Source organism: Lathyrus oleraceus, chromosome 7 (assembly GCF_024323335.1).
Source record: "Lathyrus oleraceus cultivar Zhongwan6 chromosome 7, CAAS_Psat_ZW6_1.0, whole genome shotgun sequence".
In the NCBI taxonomy this organism is placed as follows: Eukaryota; Viridiplantae; Streptophyta; class Magnoliopsida; order Fabales; family Fabaceae; genus Lathyrus; species Lathyrus oleraceus.
Window position 1 is genome coordinate 507,330,564 of NC_066585.1, and position 15,773 is coordinate 507,346,336.

The 15,773-nt window shown below is 36.9% G+C and overlaps 1 non-coding gene across 1 annotated transcript; it reads left to right on the top strand.

Annotated features, from left to right (window-relative positions):
- The first annotated feature begins 14,424 nt into the window (after window positions 1-14,424).
- On the top strand, window positions 14,425-14,531 carry LOC127108689 (small nucleolar RNA R71). The gene has a single exon (XR_007796212.1). It is a non-coding gene; the product is annotated as a small nucleolar RNA R71 (small nucleolar RNA).
- Window positions 14,532-15,773: the final 1,242 nt, after the last annotated feature.

The window sequence follows — 15,773 nt, forward strand, 5'->3', positions numbered from 1 at the left end:
AGTCCTGCAATAAGAGCTTCATATTCTGCTTCGTTGTTGGAACAAAGGGGACCTTCAATTCTATATTTGAGTTTTGTTGGAATTCTGTCAGGAGAAATTAACATTATCACCGTCGAAGAATAATTTCCAAGGTTTCAACTCAACTTGAAATTGAGGATTTTCGACCAGTGCATGGTCTACAATAAAATCTGATACTATTTGTCCCTTCATTGCCTTTAAAGGCATAAAGGTTAAAGAGTATTCAGTGAGCGTTAAAGCCCATTTACCAATTCGACTGTGCATTATTGGCTTAGATAACATATACTTGATGACATCAAAATGCAAAGAGACGTATAAATCAATAGGTTTTATATAATATTTAAGTTTAGTACAAGAGAAATGCAAACAAACACACAACTTTTCTATTGAAGTGTATCTAGTTTCTGCATCGTTTAAAACCCTACTAAGGTAGTAAATGGCTCTTTCGACGCCATCTTCATTCTCTTGCGCCAACATGCTACCTATGGTAGTGTCGGAAGCTGATATATACAGTCTCATAGGCTTCTTTCCACACGGTGGTGCCAAGATCGGAGGATTCGTCAGATAATGTTTGATCTTGTCGAATGCCTCTTGGTGTTCGTCATTCTATTCGAACTTGCCTTGTTTCAGGCGCAGAAGGGGAGAGAACGCTTGAGTTCGACCACTTAAATTCGAGATGAATCTTCTTAGGAAGTTTATCTTTTCTAATAATGATTACACTTCCTTTTTGGTTGATGGTGCTTTGGTCTCCATAATAGCCTCCGTCTTGTTCTGATTGATTTCTATCCCCTTTTTGTGGACCACAAAGCCCAGGAAATCTCCAGCCTGCACAAAGAATGCACACTTAAGAGGATTCATTTTTAAGCCATGTTTTCTCATTCTTTCGAATGATTGGCTGAGATGGGATAGATGGTCTTCATCCGACGTAGATTTTATCACAATGTCATCTATGTATACTTGCATGAATGTCTCTATATAATCATGAAATATAGAGTTCATTGCTCGCTGGTATGTTGCCCCAGCGTTTTTTTAGGCCAAAAGGCATGACTATCCATTCATAAGTGCCTATTGCCCCTGGACATCGAAAAGCTGTTTTAGAAACATCTTCTTCGACGATGAAAATCTGGTTATAGCCAGAATATCCATCAAGCATGCTGAGATACTCATAGCCTGCGGCTGAGTCAACCAACATCTCTGCCACAGGCATTGGATACTCATCCTTAGGGGTTGCTGCATTTAGATCACGAAAATCTATACATACCCGCAAAGAGCCATTTTCTTGATAACAGGGACAATATTAGCAATCCAATCGACATACCGTGTGGTCCTAATGAAGTTGCAACGAAGAAGTCTTTCGACCTCTTTTTTTTATCTTTGTGAGGATTTCTGGTGCGAATCTTCTTGGAGTCTGCTTGATGGGCTTCCTGCCATCCTTTATAGGCAGCTTTAATTCGACCAGGTCCCTCTTCAAACCAGGCATCTCGTCGTAATCCCAAGCGAAGCAATCTTTATTCTTCCTTAGTAATTCAATCACTCTCACTTTCAACTTGGGGTCTAGTTTAGCGCTGATGTAGGTAATTCTTTTTGCACTTCCATCTCCGAGAGGATCTTGCGCTAACATCTTTGCACTTGACGTTATTGGATCTTTTTCAAATCCCAGAGGCTCTTCGTCGTAGATGGCGTCCAACCTCTGTTCTGCTGGTTCCACAGGTACTTGTTCGTCAGGGGGTTTTGGTTCAAAGAATTCCCCTGGTCCTGTATTACAGATTTCACTATATGTGGCTTTGTTAGCCATGTTTGTTATCTCAGCTTCGAGAGCCGCTTGTCTTTTGTTCTCAGCCATGTAGGCCGAAATCTTTTCGAAGAAAGAAGACTCAGTCATAGTACAGGTCTTCATCCCAGCCTGTTGGTCGTATCTTAGATGATTCTCCTATTTCTGGGTCTCCCATAATCTCTCTATCCCACTAGAAGCCATTTGGGTGGAGAGTAAAAAAGTACAAGGCATTTTTATTTGGGGCATAGCCTTCTTCCGCTGGGTAACACGGTCCTATGTGTGCCAAATTTCTGTCGAAGTTTCTCTTGTCCACATGGTTTACTTCTGCCCTGAAGTAACTTTGGTCGGCTTCGACATTCTCTACCACGCCATCTTCTCTCCAGATAGATATTCTTTAATGCATAGTCGAAGGGACCGCTCCTATTCCATGTATCAACTCTCTCCCTAGTAGTAAGTTGTAATTTGCTTTTGCAGGTATTACCATAAACATCATTGGTCTTGTGATTGACCCAACAGTTAAGTCCACTTGTATGATGTCGAGCATCTGTCCTATCTTTCCTTCACAATTTGACAATACCATGTTGTGAGGTTTGACGTCAGTGTCGAACATCCCTATATTTTTCAACATGAATTGGGGCATCAAATTAACGGCTGCTCCCCCGTCCACCAAAACTTTATTCACTCCCACCTGTCCAACTTTGGCCCTAATATATATGGGTTTGAGGTGACTCTGCATCCCCTGGTGTGGCCTTTTGAACATAGCGTTCTGTTCTTCGACAGCACCACTGTTCAGAACATAATAACACACTGGTTGATGCTTCGCCATCTCCACAGCGTCCGCTTCCTCATTATCTTCGACCTCTGTTTCCTGGTTATACTCGTACGGCAAGACTGAGACCATGTTACAATTCATATTCACAAAAGACACTCCGCCGGACTCGAAATCATCTGTGAGCATTTCCTCTTCTTTCGCTTGTTCCTTCTGAACCTTCTGAGTTATGTTTTCATCTAGAAATAACTTTCTTCCTACGGGTGGTTTGGTCGAATCCATGATATTTGGGGGATTCTTGACGTTGCTGGATTCTCCAGTTTCTCTTTGATTCATTTCTCTTTCTGCTTTCCTCATCCTTTGATGCCTTCTCCATTGGGATCTCGACATAGGGTTCTTTCCTTTGTAATTTTCTAACCTGACAGCCTCTCTTTTGGACACCTGAAATTGTTTTTTGTACGCCCACGAGGTTCTTCCTCCATCTTCGAAACTCCTCCATTTTCCTTTCTTTGATCCCGCCTGAGTCCACTTGTCCTCAGGGACTTCTGCTGGCAATTTAAACATGACTCTCTTCGCCCTTGGGTGAGGGCTATCTGGTCTCCTAGGTGCTCCCCTCTTGTCGAAGCTATACATGTTTGGATTTCCTCCACGTCCGTCCCAACCTTGGTCATATGGGATTCTTTTGAATGCTTCGGATAATTCTCTATTGTACACTGCCCCACACCTGGGACACATCAAACATTCCGTTTCATATTTGTAACATCGCACAATGAAACCCAGAAGGCTTTCTCTTGGTGTGGGGTACACCTTCTGCAATTGGCTTTCTTTCCTCCAGTTTCTCTCGGTCTTTGTTCATTGCCATCTCTCGTAATCCTCAGCCACCCTTCGAGATATCCTGATGTTGCATCTAGGGCACAACAACATGTCAGCATTCTTTTTGTGACATCTCCAGAGATACTCACGTAGGCTTTCGTTGGCTTTAGGATAGCCAAACTTTATCCTTTCTTGCTCCATCTTCAAACATTCCTCCACTTCCTCCATTTCTGGGGGAATTTGCTTCAGGTCTACCATGTTGACGCCCAGACTAGTGCCATCAGTGATTGAAATTGCTTCGAACTTCTTTCTTAGGTCCTCAGTAGCCTCGGTTGTTTTTCCTTTAAGACCTTCAGTGGTCCTTGGTTCGACGTTAGCAACCTGTTTGCTTTTGACAAAGGCTCCAAAGGAAACGTCGTTACTTAGGCCATCAGTAGCCTACTTTCCATTTAGCGTGTAGTCTCCAGTTCCTGCTATTTCTACAGCTTCCACTTCCCTTACGTCGACCATGTTGATTTCGACAGGTTCAGCATAGTTGGTCTCAGCAACGTTAAGGGGATCAATATCAATTTTCATCTGATTTTTTCCTTTGTCAGCGAACTTGAGGCGGCCATCTCTGATTGCCTTCTGAATAAGATCCCTGAAAAGAAAGCATTGTGAAGTTTTATGGCCCAAAAAACTGTGATACTTATAGAAACCTCGTTTCTTTCGTTGTTCTAACAGAGGAATCTTGGTATTAAGAGACACTATCATTTGGCCATCTTTTACTAATAGATCGAAGATCTCATCACATTTGGTGACATCAAATGTGTAAGTCTTTTTGGGAAATCTATCGTTCTTTTCAGTTTCGACAGGATTTCTGCCATTCGAAGGTGTAAGTAATTTGCAGGCGTAGGGTGGTGCTTCTTTTAATTCTGCCAAATCTACTTCGAATTCCTCAAGACCATAGGGGTCTTCAGCAATTTCAGACTCTTCGTCTTCGAATTCGACATAAGCAACCCTCTCTTTCTTACAATTCTTATTTGCTCTGGCCTTTTCAGATTTTAAGCGTTCGACCTGTCGAACCCTATCTGCTAATTAGGCTATGTCTCTTAGATGTTAGGTGTCTAACTTTTTCCTGATGGAATAGTCCAGACCTCCAGCGGCCATTTCGACCAACTCGTGTTCAGGTACTATTGTAAAGCATCTAGATTTTAACAAGCGGAACCTATTCAGATAATCATCTATAGGTTCGGTGAATTTTCTCTTGATGCTGGCTAGTTCCTTAAGACTTATCTTAGTTTGGCCCATGTAGAGTTGTTCATGAAACAATCTTTCTAACTGGGGCCAAGCATCTATGGAATTTGGTGGTAAAGTCGTAAACCACGTGAAGGCGTTCTTTGTTAAAGAACTAGGGAAATATTTCATCCTCAAGTTCTCACTGTTCGCCAAATCCCTTGCCTCAGTCATGTATCTGGTTATATGCTCTATAGTGGATTCACTAGTATCCCCTAAGAATTTGGTGAACTTAGGGATTTTACAACCCCTTGGTAATTCTGTTTGCAGGACATACTCTGACAGAGGAGAAGAATAGTTTGGCCGTTGAAGTCCTGTGTTTAGACCATTATGGGCCATGATTCTCTCTATCATACCGGTTAGGTCATTTTCCATCATGTTTTCCCGCCTAACCATATGAATTACTTCGTCTGCGTCCTGGTCTCTATTAACCATTATCACTCTCCTAGGCTGTTCTTCCGGGACTTCCTGTCGAATTGGCTGTTGTTCCAATCTTGCCCCCATGACTCTTTCGTTAGGGGCTTGCCTTTGTGGTCGAACCTGATCTATCGTTGGTTCTTCGCCCTGGATTATAACCTGGTTTGGCCTGCGTCGAACAGCAGGTTGTAGGGCGCCTAGAAAATTTGTTATGCGTCCCATTTGTGCTAACAATTGTTGGTATGTTTGGGCGTTGTCAGTATTAGTCCTATTCACATTCTGAATTAACGGAGAGAAAATGGTATTCATTTCTCTGGCCAGAACTCCTACCATATCATGGTTACTGACATCCATTTGTTGTCTAAAGGCTGCCTGATTATTCGTTATAAGGGTAGGTAGTAGGGTGGGGATTCCTTGTGATTGGTTATTTCGACCTATATGGTTCATGCCGGATCTAGAATTTTGGATTGGCGAAATAACTGTATTATGTGGTTGAGTATATATGGAAGAATTGTTTTGAAGCCCTGCCATGGCAGTTGATGGCATTCCATAAGGGTAATCTCTCACAGGCCTAAAGTTTTTGAATCCTGGTGGCCTAGGGGTTGAAACTGTAGGCATATCTGCCGCGCCTGATATGATAGGCATTACTGTCGAATTTTGCAAGGCCATGGATCTAGTCGTTGGTATGGCCTGTGCATTAGGGATTTCAGTGGATACATTAATCGAATTTGCTCTGATTGTGCCCGTTCCCCGAGGGGAGGATTGTTCCCCTTGACTGGTTGTATTAACCATATTTTTTGCGTTTTTTCTGTTGGTTATAGGTTGTGAATTATTGGCTATCCTGCCACTTCTAAGGATCATACAACACTAATTTTTAAACCAAAAGAATAACGACAATTTTGCGAATAAAACAACTGTTGTAATCAACAATCCTTTTGACACTGTCCCACTGGGTGTGCCAATTTGTTTACCAGTGATTTCTGATAAACAACCGTTAGTCTTCCAAACTTGTATATTTTTGGTAACTCGCAGGATCGACTAGATTGATCCTAGGACATGTGTCTTAAGAATTGTTATTACTGTGATTTGACTCATAGTTACGTTTGTTTCTAATTTGTGAATGACAAAAAGTGTTTAGACAACAATTCTAAGTGAAACTTATGACTTTATGAATGAAGTAAATGACGATAACTTGGTATTAAAAGGTTTAAAGATAGTGAAAAAACTTAGGAAAGGTAAAAATAAATGACTCGAAGTAAATGCTCTATGTTTTAAGAAAGTACTAGAAATGAAGATTCTGGCGGAATGTAAATGCAGAAATGAAAAGTAATGATAAACTACTGAAGAGTAAGGGCAATTCGACAGATAAAAGGCAGTAAAATATTTTGATTTAAACAATCGGTATGAAAATATATAACATGAACGAAACTTATGGTGTTCTTCATGCATACATTTTCAACGTAAAACTCTTTTCTCTCGCTCCGGTACTTCGAATGTATTTTGTGAATTTCTGTATATCTGTTTGAACACCCCTGAATCTAAAACTAAGATCCCTATTTATAGTAATTCGACCCTAACGGCCTTTACATGTATGACTGTCACGTTCGCCGTTCCCAAGCATTGCATATCTTAGATGTTTCCACGTGTTGATCTGACGAAACGACTCTGTTTTAAATTTCAAATACTTCGCTTGAAGTCTCGACTCTGTAAATGTAACACCCCAATAAAAATAAGATAATTATTTGATTTAAATTAATATTATATTTATTAATTTAGTTAAATAATTGGAATTATTGGATTATTATTATTATTATTTTGGAATAATAATTATTGGAATATATATATAAGTTGGAAATAAGAAAAAGAGTTTCATTTGGTAAAGAGGGTTTTCACGTGAAAACAGAGAAGCGGCAGAGAAGTGGAGAAAGGGCAAAGAGGAAGAGCAAGAGAACGAAGGTTGGAGAAGAAAAAAAGCTTGAAGCTAAAGGATTGCCGGATTAACTCAGGTAAGGGGGGTTTATCGTCGTTTAATGGGTATTATGGATTAGCATGTAATGGGTAGTGATAAACCGTTGAATTGACCCTAATTGGGATTATGAATGCTGGAAAATTATGTTGGATAAACTGTGTTTAGGCTGTAATTGAATCTGTGTTTGGGTTAGTTGTGAATTTCCGAACGTATAGCTTTTTACGGAATTGGAATCGGAGGTCCGGAAGTCCTCCAACGGCGGAAAATGCGGAGAATTCTGCATTCTGCCTTGTGTTAGCGCAGGAACAGCTTCTGTCTTGCGTTAACCGGTTAACCCAGGGTGTTAACCGGTTAACACTGTTATGTATTCTGAATAATTGTTGTTTTGTCTGCGTTAACCGGTTAACCCAGGGTGTTAACCGGTTAACACTGTTGTGATTGCTGAGATACTGCTGTTCTGTCTGCGTTAACCGGTTAACCCAGGGCGTTAACCGGTTAACACTGTTAAGTTTTGGGCAGGAAGCGTGTTTGTGCTGCGTTAACCGGTTAACCCAGGGCGTTAACCGGTTAACACTGTTGCAGAGTGGAAAAAATTGTTAATTAAAATGTTGTGTGCCTAATTGATGGTTGCCTATATCGGTGTGTGATATAGTAGGGATTATTTCCCGCTGTTTTGAGCAGTATAGGTATTAGTAGAGTGTGCTAATACTGTGTTTAATTATTTGACATGATATGATGTGTTGATACATGTGTTGATACTGTATGATGGTATGCATAACGTTGTGAATGTGTATGTTATGCATGTGTTGTGAATGGACTGTTTTATAGCTTAGAGAGTGAGTATCGGTCCATTGTGGATTATTGTTGTGATGTTGCATTGCTAGGTGATTAGCGTGCATAATATGGCCTTTATGGTGGTAGCTAATTCCCATGGTGAGGAATTAGTGATGTTAGTCATTTGGACTGTTTTTGATGTTTGCATGCTAGGTGAATTAGCGCGCATAGCATGGCCCTTGGGGTGGTAGCTAATTCCCATGGTGAGGAATTAGTGATGTGAGTCACTAGGTCTCAAATGAGTGGGACTGGTGAGCTTGGTAGCCGTACCTGGATTTGGTCGGTGAAGTTGAACTATATGTTCACGAATAGTCGGTACTGCATGCATGGAGTCTCATTGCATAATATATGTGTAGTGTATAATATGAATGGATGTATTCCAATGTTATACGTGTATTGTGTTGGCATTGAGCATGAGTATGAATTGTGTTGATATTGAGTATGATATTTGAGTTGATGTGCCGTTACTGAATGTGTGATACGATTAGGGTGATTAATGTGTTAAATTACTTAACATGACATTATATTCTATAATGCTTATTATATCGATTGAGGAACTCACCCTTACAACTATTTTTCAGGTAACGAGCAGTGATTGAGTAGAAGCTAATGCTTGGAGTCTAGTGTAGTCTCCTTAGTGGGTCATGCTCTGATAGATGTAACATCGGGAGGGAACATTTTAATTGTGTTGTTGATGTTTGTTGAACCAATTTACATGTAGTATGTTACATGTTTTGAATGATCGATTTGATCTCTATCCGCTGCGTATTGTGCAATACTTTATGTTTTGAGTTAATTAATGAGCATGACTAAATAGTATGACGAATGGTGCGAAATAAATGTGTGACACCCTTAATTGCATGATTACTCTGATTTATATGTTGTTATTTTAATTAAATATTTGGGGTATTTTAGAAGGGTGTTACAGTAAACACCTATGTCGAAGAAAACTTTATGATAACCCAAAAATCTTCTAAGTTCGAGGCTTCGACAACAAATAATTGCTTACCCACAAAGAGAATTAAAACAGCTTCGCTACAGTCATTTCTTGCTTATTCTTAAAACTTAATATTTCCAAAGACCTTTTAACTGTCTGTCGAAATCCCCAGCTAACAGGGGGACTAACTACGTTGCTTTTGACATGTGGTTCATTTTGAACTTGGGGCTTACACATGCATTTTTTTTATTATTGATAAGTTTTTCTAGATGCTCACGCTTTTCACCCGATGGGATCTCACCTGTAATGGGTCAAACTTGTTACTAATGGTGAAGACATCCATTATTCCTCCAGTTTTTAGCACATGAACTTATTCCTCCAGATTTTGGCACATGAACTTATTTGAAGTGCTATCTGGCTTACTTCATTCTTTTTACACACTTTTGTGTGTAAATTTATGCATGTTATGTATCCTTTATATTTATATCAAGAAAAATAATCTTATCCTCTCATGAACTAAATCTTACAATGAATCTTATTCCATACTCTAAGACAATTCAAACTTCTTAAGAGACTAACTACTTTTCTGACTACTTAAGGCAAGATACGGGTTATCATAAATCACAAGTAAGTGTATTGATTTGTTACCAAGACCTTGTTTCTAATATTGTTAACAGTCCAATTAGAATTCTTCTAAGTATTAGAATTTATGTTATTTATGGGGATGAAGTTAGTTGTTTTCTTTTGTTTGTTTATTTTTTTTTTAACATAAAAGACTAACATTCAGAAGACAACAACAACAACAAAAAACATAAATTTTTCATTCATTACTCAGGAATTGAAATGATAGAAATTGAAATCCTAAAACTCAGCAAATGATTATGGGCGAATTAGTTTTGGTAAAAAAATGTCATTATGAGAGCTACCACACCCCCAAACATAGAGTATAGACATGGTCCTCACTGTCATTTGGTGAGTAGTGGCACACCATGACTCGTCAACCTATAGAGATAGAAGGAAATACTAGTTAGGCTTTAAGGTTGTCTACGTGAGGCTTTCTCTCTCCCACATATTTCCATTTTTTCTTTAATTTAATAATTCCCTTTTCAGCTCAATAACTCATTTTTCTCTCTCTTTCTTTCTGAAGTAATAAAACACTTCATTTTTCTTGTTTCGTCACATGCGTGATACCACTCTCCATGGAACGTTGGAAACCAAATAGCAAAATCACTAGCATCACACATCAGCTAAAATAACTTTGTCCAATCACGAGTCTTCACTACAGTTGTTGAGATTAAAGCTTGCTTTAATAACTTGAATGCTTTCTCACATTCCTCAGTGAATATATATGGCATGTCACGATGTAATAGTTGACACAGGGGCTTTGTTATTTTAGAAAAGTCCTTGATGAATACTTTATAAAATCCAGCATGATCAAGGAAACTTCTTATTTCTTTGATTTTGATAGGTGGAGGCACCTTCTCTATAACTTATATTTTTGCCTGGTCTATCAAAAATAAGATAAATGATTCCAACATCTAACCACTTTATGATCTCCTTCTTGACTACTTCCTTCATGATGGAGTTGGATGAGAATATGAAGTAGAAAAAAATTATAGAGGGGATGAATAGACTCTTTAAAAACACTTTAACTTATTTTCCCAAAATATAATATAAGAGGTCTTTTCAAAAATGCATGCGGAAGGTTTAAATCGAAAATGTGAAGATTATACTTTTGTTGGACCCTGATCATGTTAGCACTTAGCTAATTCACAAATACCACAAATAGTTTTATGATAATGCATAAAAGGTAATCAATTGATTCAATTGTATATTTCACGAGATGTGTTTATACAATGATTCAATATCAATGAATTATAACATCAACAGTTTCTCATAATTTAATCACCATTGAAGTTCAATTAGACATCAGTTCTAACAAAACCTAACCTTACGTGATAAATCACTATGAATTGACTAATCGATAAACTACGCTAAGAATTAAAAACTTAAGCATGAAATATCTTACGATAATTAAATGCAAAAGTGATATTATATATATATATATATATATATATATATATATATATATATATATATATATATATATATATATATATATATAGAGAGAGAGAGGAGAGAGAGGAGAGAGAGAGAGAGAGAGAGAGATTATACCAGGATATACAATGGTTCAACGTTCGTTCTTGCTTTGCCTAGTCCACTCTTCAATGGTTTCCCATTGGAACTTGTTGTATTCCTTTTTTATTTTGACAAATACTGTAAGAGTTCATACAATCACTAATCTACAATAATGTTGAGAAAAATAAATTTCCTATCTGGATCTTGACTTGTCTACAGCGTAATTTCAAACTCTTATGGGTAATCTTGACTCGATTTACCCTTCTTAAATCTTATAACTTCACTAATCAACTCAAAGTTTTCGTATGTGGCAATCACTCCTTGATCCCACCAATTTCTTGAGCGATGAAATGTCTGAAGATTTGAGAAGAACTCTACCTTGTCCGTAGCCTTCCACACAGTCACTACCAAGGTTATATGGAGAGAAAACCTCCTTCTTTTCACTAGAATTTGTTAGCTTCAATGACAATATCTTAATCTTGCAAGCTACTAGAAAATCTAAACTAAATCTTCAAGAAAAATTAGTTTCAAGATGACATCTCACTAAATCAATTACAAATCTCCCATGATCAAGATCTAAACTCAAACTTGAGGTTGAAGATGAAATAATTTCGTTGCAAGAGTTTTTGAACTTTCAAAAGAGAGAGTGTTGATTTCACAAAATCTAAATGCATAAAAATGTTGTAAAGTTAGGTAAAGTTGTTTTTTTTGTAAAGTGACGATAAAAATATTTTATATGTGCTTGATATTAAGAATAAAAATGGATAGAAATTTTAGTTAGATTTGAATCAAGAATGTCATGGTTCGAGTCAAATGAGCAGGTGAAGTGGAACAAAAAGACAAAAGGGTTTGACCAATTTCTCATCTAATTTGAATCAAGAACAAAGTCTGATTCGATTCAGAAAGCTCGTGATTTGAATCAAGTGTAAACACTGATTCAAATCAATTTAAATATAGCCAAAAGAGAAATATGGAAAAATTGTCTGATTCGAATCCAGTGTAAAGTCTTATTCGAATCAAATAAAACAGAGGCGACCCAGATCTATCTGATTCGAATCAGGTGTAAAGTCTTATTTGAATCACAGAGTTGCCTGATTCGAATCAAAGTGTTTGAAAAGAATTGGTTTGGCTCTGTTCAATTTGATTTGAGTCAGGATATCTATATGATTCGAATCATGCACATAAAATCTCAATTTTTCATGATTTTCAGAAAACTTTTAGATTTTCCTTTCCAACCAACTTGAACCATTAATACACATGGTTCTTATTCCACTAACTCATGCAATTGACCAAAAGCATCATGATCAAGCTCAAATATAACCATTGATTTACGCATGCTAAAAAACTAATTGATTCAAACTTGATTCCAAGATGACGTGCAATTACGAAGGAGTCTCAATAAACTATAATAAACAAAAGCGATAAAACAAGCAACAAAATAACCGTATTAGGGTTGCTTCCCATGAATGTGTTAGGGACATGCAACTTCAGTGTCCCCCTAGGGATATGCAACTACAAAAGGGGTTCAACCTTCTTTGGCTCTCAATATTGTTCTTGACATTATCTTCACATCTTTGCTCATCAGATAAGTCAATATCAATGATAACTGGAAACTTATGTCCTACCTCCATACAAGCATATTCTAAATGGGCAAGTAGTTGCTTAAGCTCTATTTTATGGGGTACCTCTATTGATGTAGTATTGTCTTTCTTTAGTTCAGATGTAAGCTCTAAAGTATCCAAAGTTTATGCATTCTCATTGGACTTGTACAATGGTCCACAATGATTCATTCATTCACTTCAACTTCTTTGTCTAACTTCCCCAATTCTTACTATAGGTTGTTGTTGCTTCTAAGCAGATTCTTATGAACTATGTTTTCCTAGCTGGAGATCATTGAATAATCAACAACTTCTTCGTATGGATATTTTAGTTCATTTAATACATTAAACAAAATTTGTTACCCATTGACTCTCATAGTTAGTTATCATTTTTTTACATCTATCAAAGACCTTCCAGTAGCAAGAAAGGGTATTCCTAACAAGATAGGAGTTTCTTCATCAGCATTGAAGTCTGTAATGATAAAGTCAACAAGGAGCACAAACTTATTAACCCTTACCAACATATCTTCAATCTTTCCTTGAAGATAACAAATATTTTTGTCAGCTAGTTAAAGGGTGATTGTTGTTGGTATGGCCGCTTAAATTCCTAACTTCTTAAGGATAAACAAGGGCATAAGGTTGATGGTTGCTTTAAGGTCACACAATGCCCTTCCACACGATGAATCTCAAATGTTACGTGGGATAGTAAAACTTCTTGGATCCTTTAATTTGGGAGAGATTTTCTCTCGATTAAGTTTACTTCACTATTGAGTTAGTGTTACAATGGCAAACTCTCACACTATCTCCCTCTTTGTAAGAACATCCTTCTTGAATTTTGAGTAGTTTGACATATGTTGATTTTCCTCAATAAATGGTATGTCGATGCGAATATGCTTCAAATTTTTCATGAACTTTCCAAATTACTTTGGCATTTCCAATTCTTTGAGGAAGAAGAGGTATGGGTCTCTCTTGAACAAATATGGGTTCTTTGTCAACCTGTAGCACATCAATTGGTTGTTTCTCTTGATTATATGTCATTCCAGGAGATTTCATAGTGGAATCCTCTTGTATTATAAGTTTCCTTATTAAGTTACATCAAAGGTGCAACTCCAATATGTTCAAACACTTATCTCTCTAGAGTGTCAACGTTAATCAGTTTCCCTTTTGGTGATTATTCTCTTGTTGATGTTGATCCTTCACATTCTTTTCCATTTCTTAGCTTTATGATCTTTAATGTTTCAATACTCTTGGCTCTAGAGATAGATGCAGGAGTTTTAGTGGAGCTAAGTAGGCCCCCCAAAGTCCTTGAACTAAGTATAAAACCAATTTTCCCGACTTGATTCTCCAAGTTTTTTTATGCTTACGCCTTGAGATTTAAACGGGTTCTTGGCCTCTTAAATGAAGCATTTCAATATATTTTTCAGCTGGTTGTTCCCTTGATTATCCACAACATATTTTGGTGCAAAAAAACTGGTGGAATTTGTGGTGCTTGAGGCTTAAGTTGGTTTTCGTTATTACTCAATGAGAAATTAGGATGATTACATCAACCAAGATTGTAAGTGTTATTGTACTTATTATTGCCCATGTAATTAACATAAACAACATTTACTGAGCAATCTTCAAAAAAGTGAGCCCCCTACAATAATCACATGCAATCTCTGTTACATCGGTAACAACCTTATCAGGTTCAGCATCTGGCACGTCAGGACTCGTCATCTTGTAACTAGCCATTTGTAAGTATTGGCTTAAATACTTTCAATCAACTTGTACCCATCTTCATATGATTTAGACAACAAGGCACCACCATTATATGCATCAATCATGTTTCTTGATGAGAGGACCAATCCATTGTAGAATGTCTCTAGTTGAATATAAATTGGTATCCCATGGTGGGGACATTATCTAATTAACTCTTTAAGTAATTCCCATGCATCATATAAAGATTTGTCATCTTCTTGTCTAAACAAAGTGGTCCCATTCCTCATCTTAGCATTCTTGGCATGAAGGAAATATTTAGCTAAAAAAATTTAGCTAAAGCTTTCCATGTTGCTATGGAATTTGGCTCTGGGGATTTCAACTAGCTTTTGGCTATGTCCCTTAGAGAGCATGGGAAATGTCTCAACCTGAAGGTGTCATATGTAATGTCATACCCCAAAAATTGTCACCCCCATTTCATTTTCATTTGGCTTTTGGTTTGTGATTCATCTATATATACATACCATTTTCAATTGCATGTACATCATTGATTCATGGGGTCTTTATATTTATGATATAAAGCTAGTGGATCAAGCTTATGCTATGTCTTTACTACTTATTGTGACCTATTTTTTGTGATAAAAAATTGCTTAATTTGATCAGGTTATGTTAATTTCATTAGGGTTTTAATGTTTTTTATCATGTTTACATAGTTGATTTGGATTGTTGTCTTTAATTACCATATTAGTTGCCTTGCAATTACCTTGATCAATATGCTTAGCTTAGGTATTAGATTAGGTTAAAGTGTAAGAAGTGTTTGATGATTCATGATTAACTCACCTTGTTATTTTGGATCCATTGATTGTATGTTATGCATGATGATTTTGACCATTAAGTTAATTTCATTCAAATTATCTAGTAGATTATGATTTATTGTTAAATTGAAAATGCAATTTCAATTTGCTTTGATACTATGCATTGCTTAGATATCATTTCCCATCATGTCCATGGGATCAATCGTTAATATTTGGCCATGTTGAATCCATTTCTATTTGATTGAAAATGTCATTAAATGTGATGAATGTTGATGCATGTTTTCCACTTAATTTGATCACATTCTAACTTCATTTGCCATATGTGGTTACTTGGTTTATGTTACTTCAAGCTTAATCCATATTGTGTTCCCATTATCACCATTTATTGCATTTTTCATTTACCTTGTATTGTGTGATTACAATAAGGAATATTATATTTAGTAGTATTAATTGCAAAAGTGACCTTTGGTTGTAATGTCTTATCCAATTTAGCTTGAAGAGTATTTACCTCTTTTTTCCAAATGCGACAAGTTTCACAACCAAACCATGATGGTTCTTCATCCTCATTCTTATCTTTTAGATTATCTATGATAAACTGCTTAAGAGCTTCCATATTCATATCAGTTTCTAAAACTTTAGCTTATAAATGTGAAAATATTATTTTGTTTGAAGCAAACTTTTTAAAAGCGTATACTGCTTATCTCTGTAGATTTTCAAAGA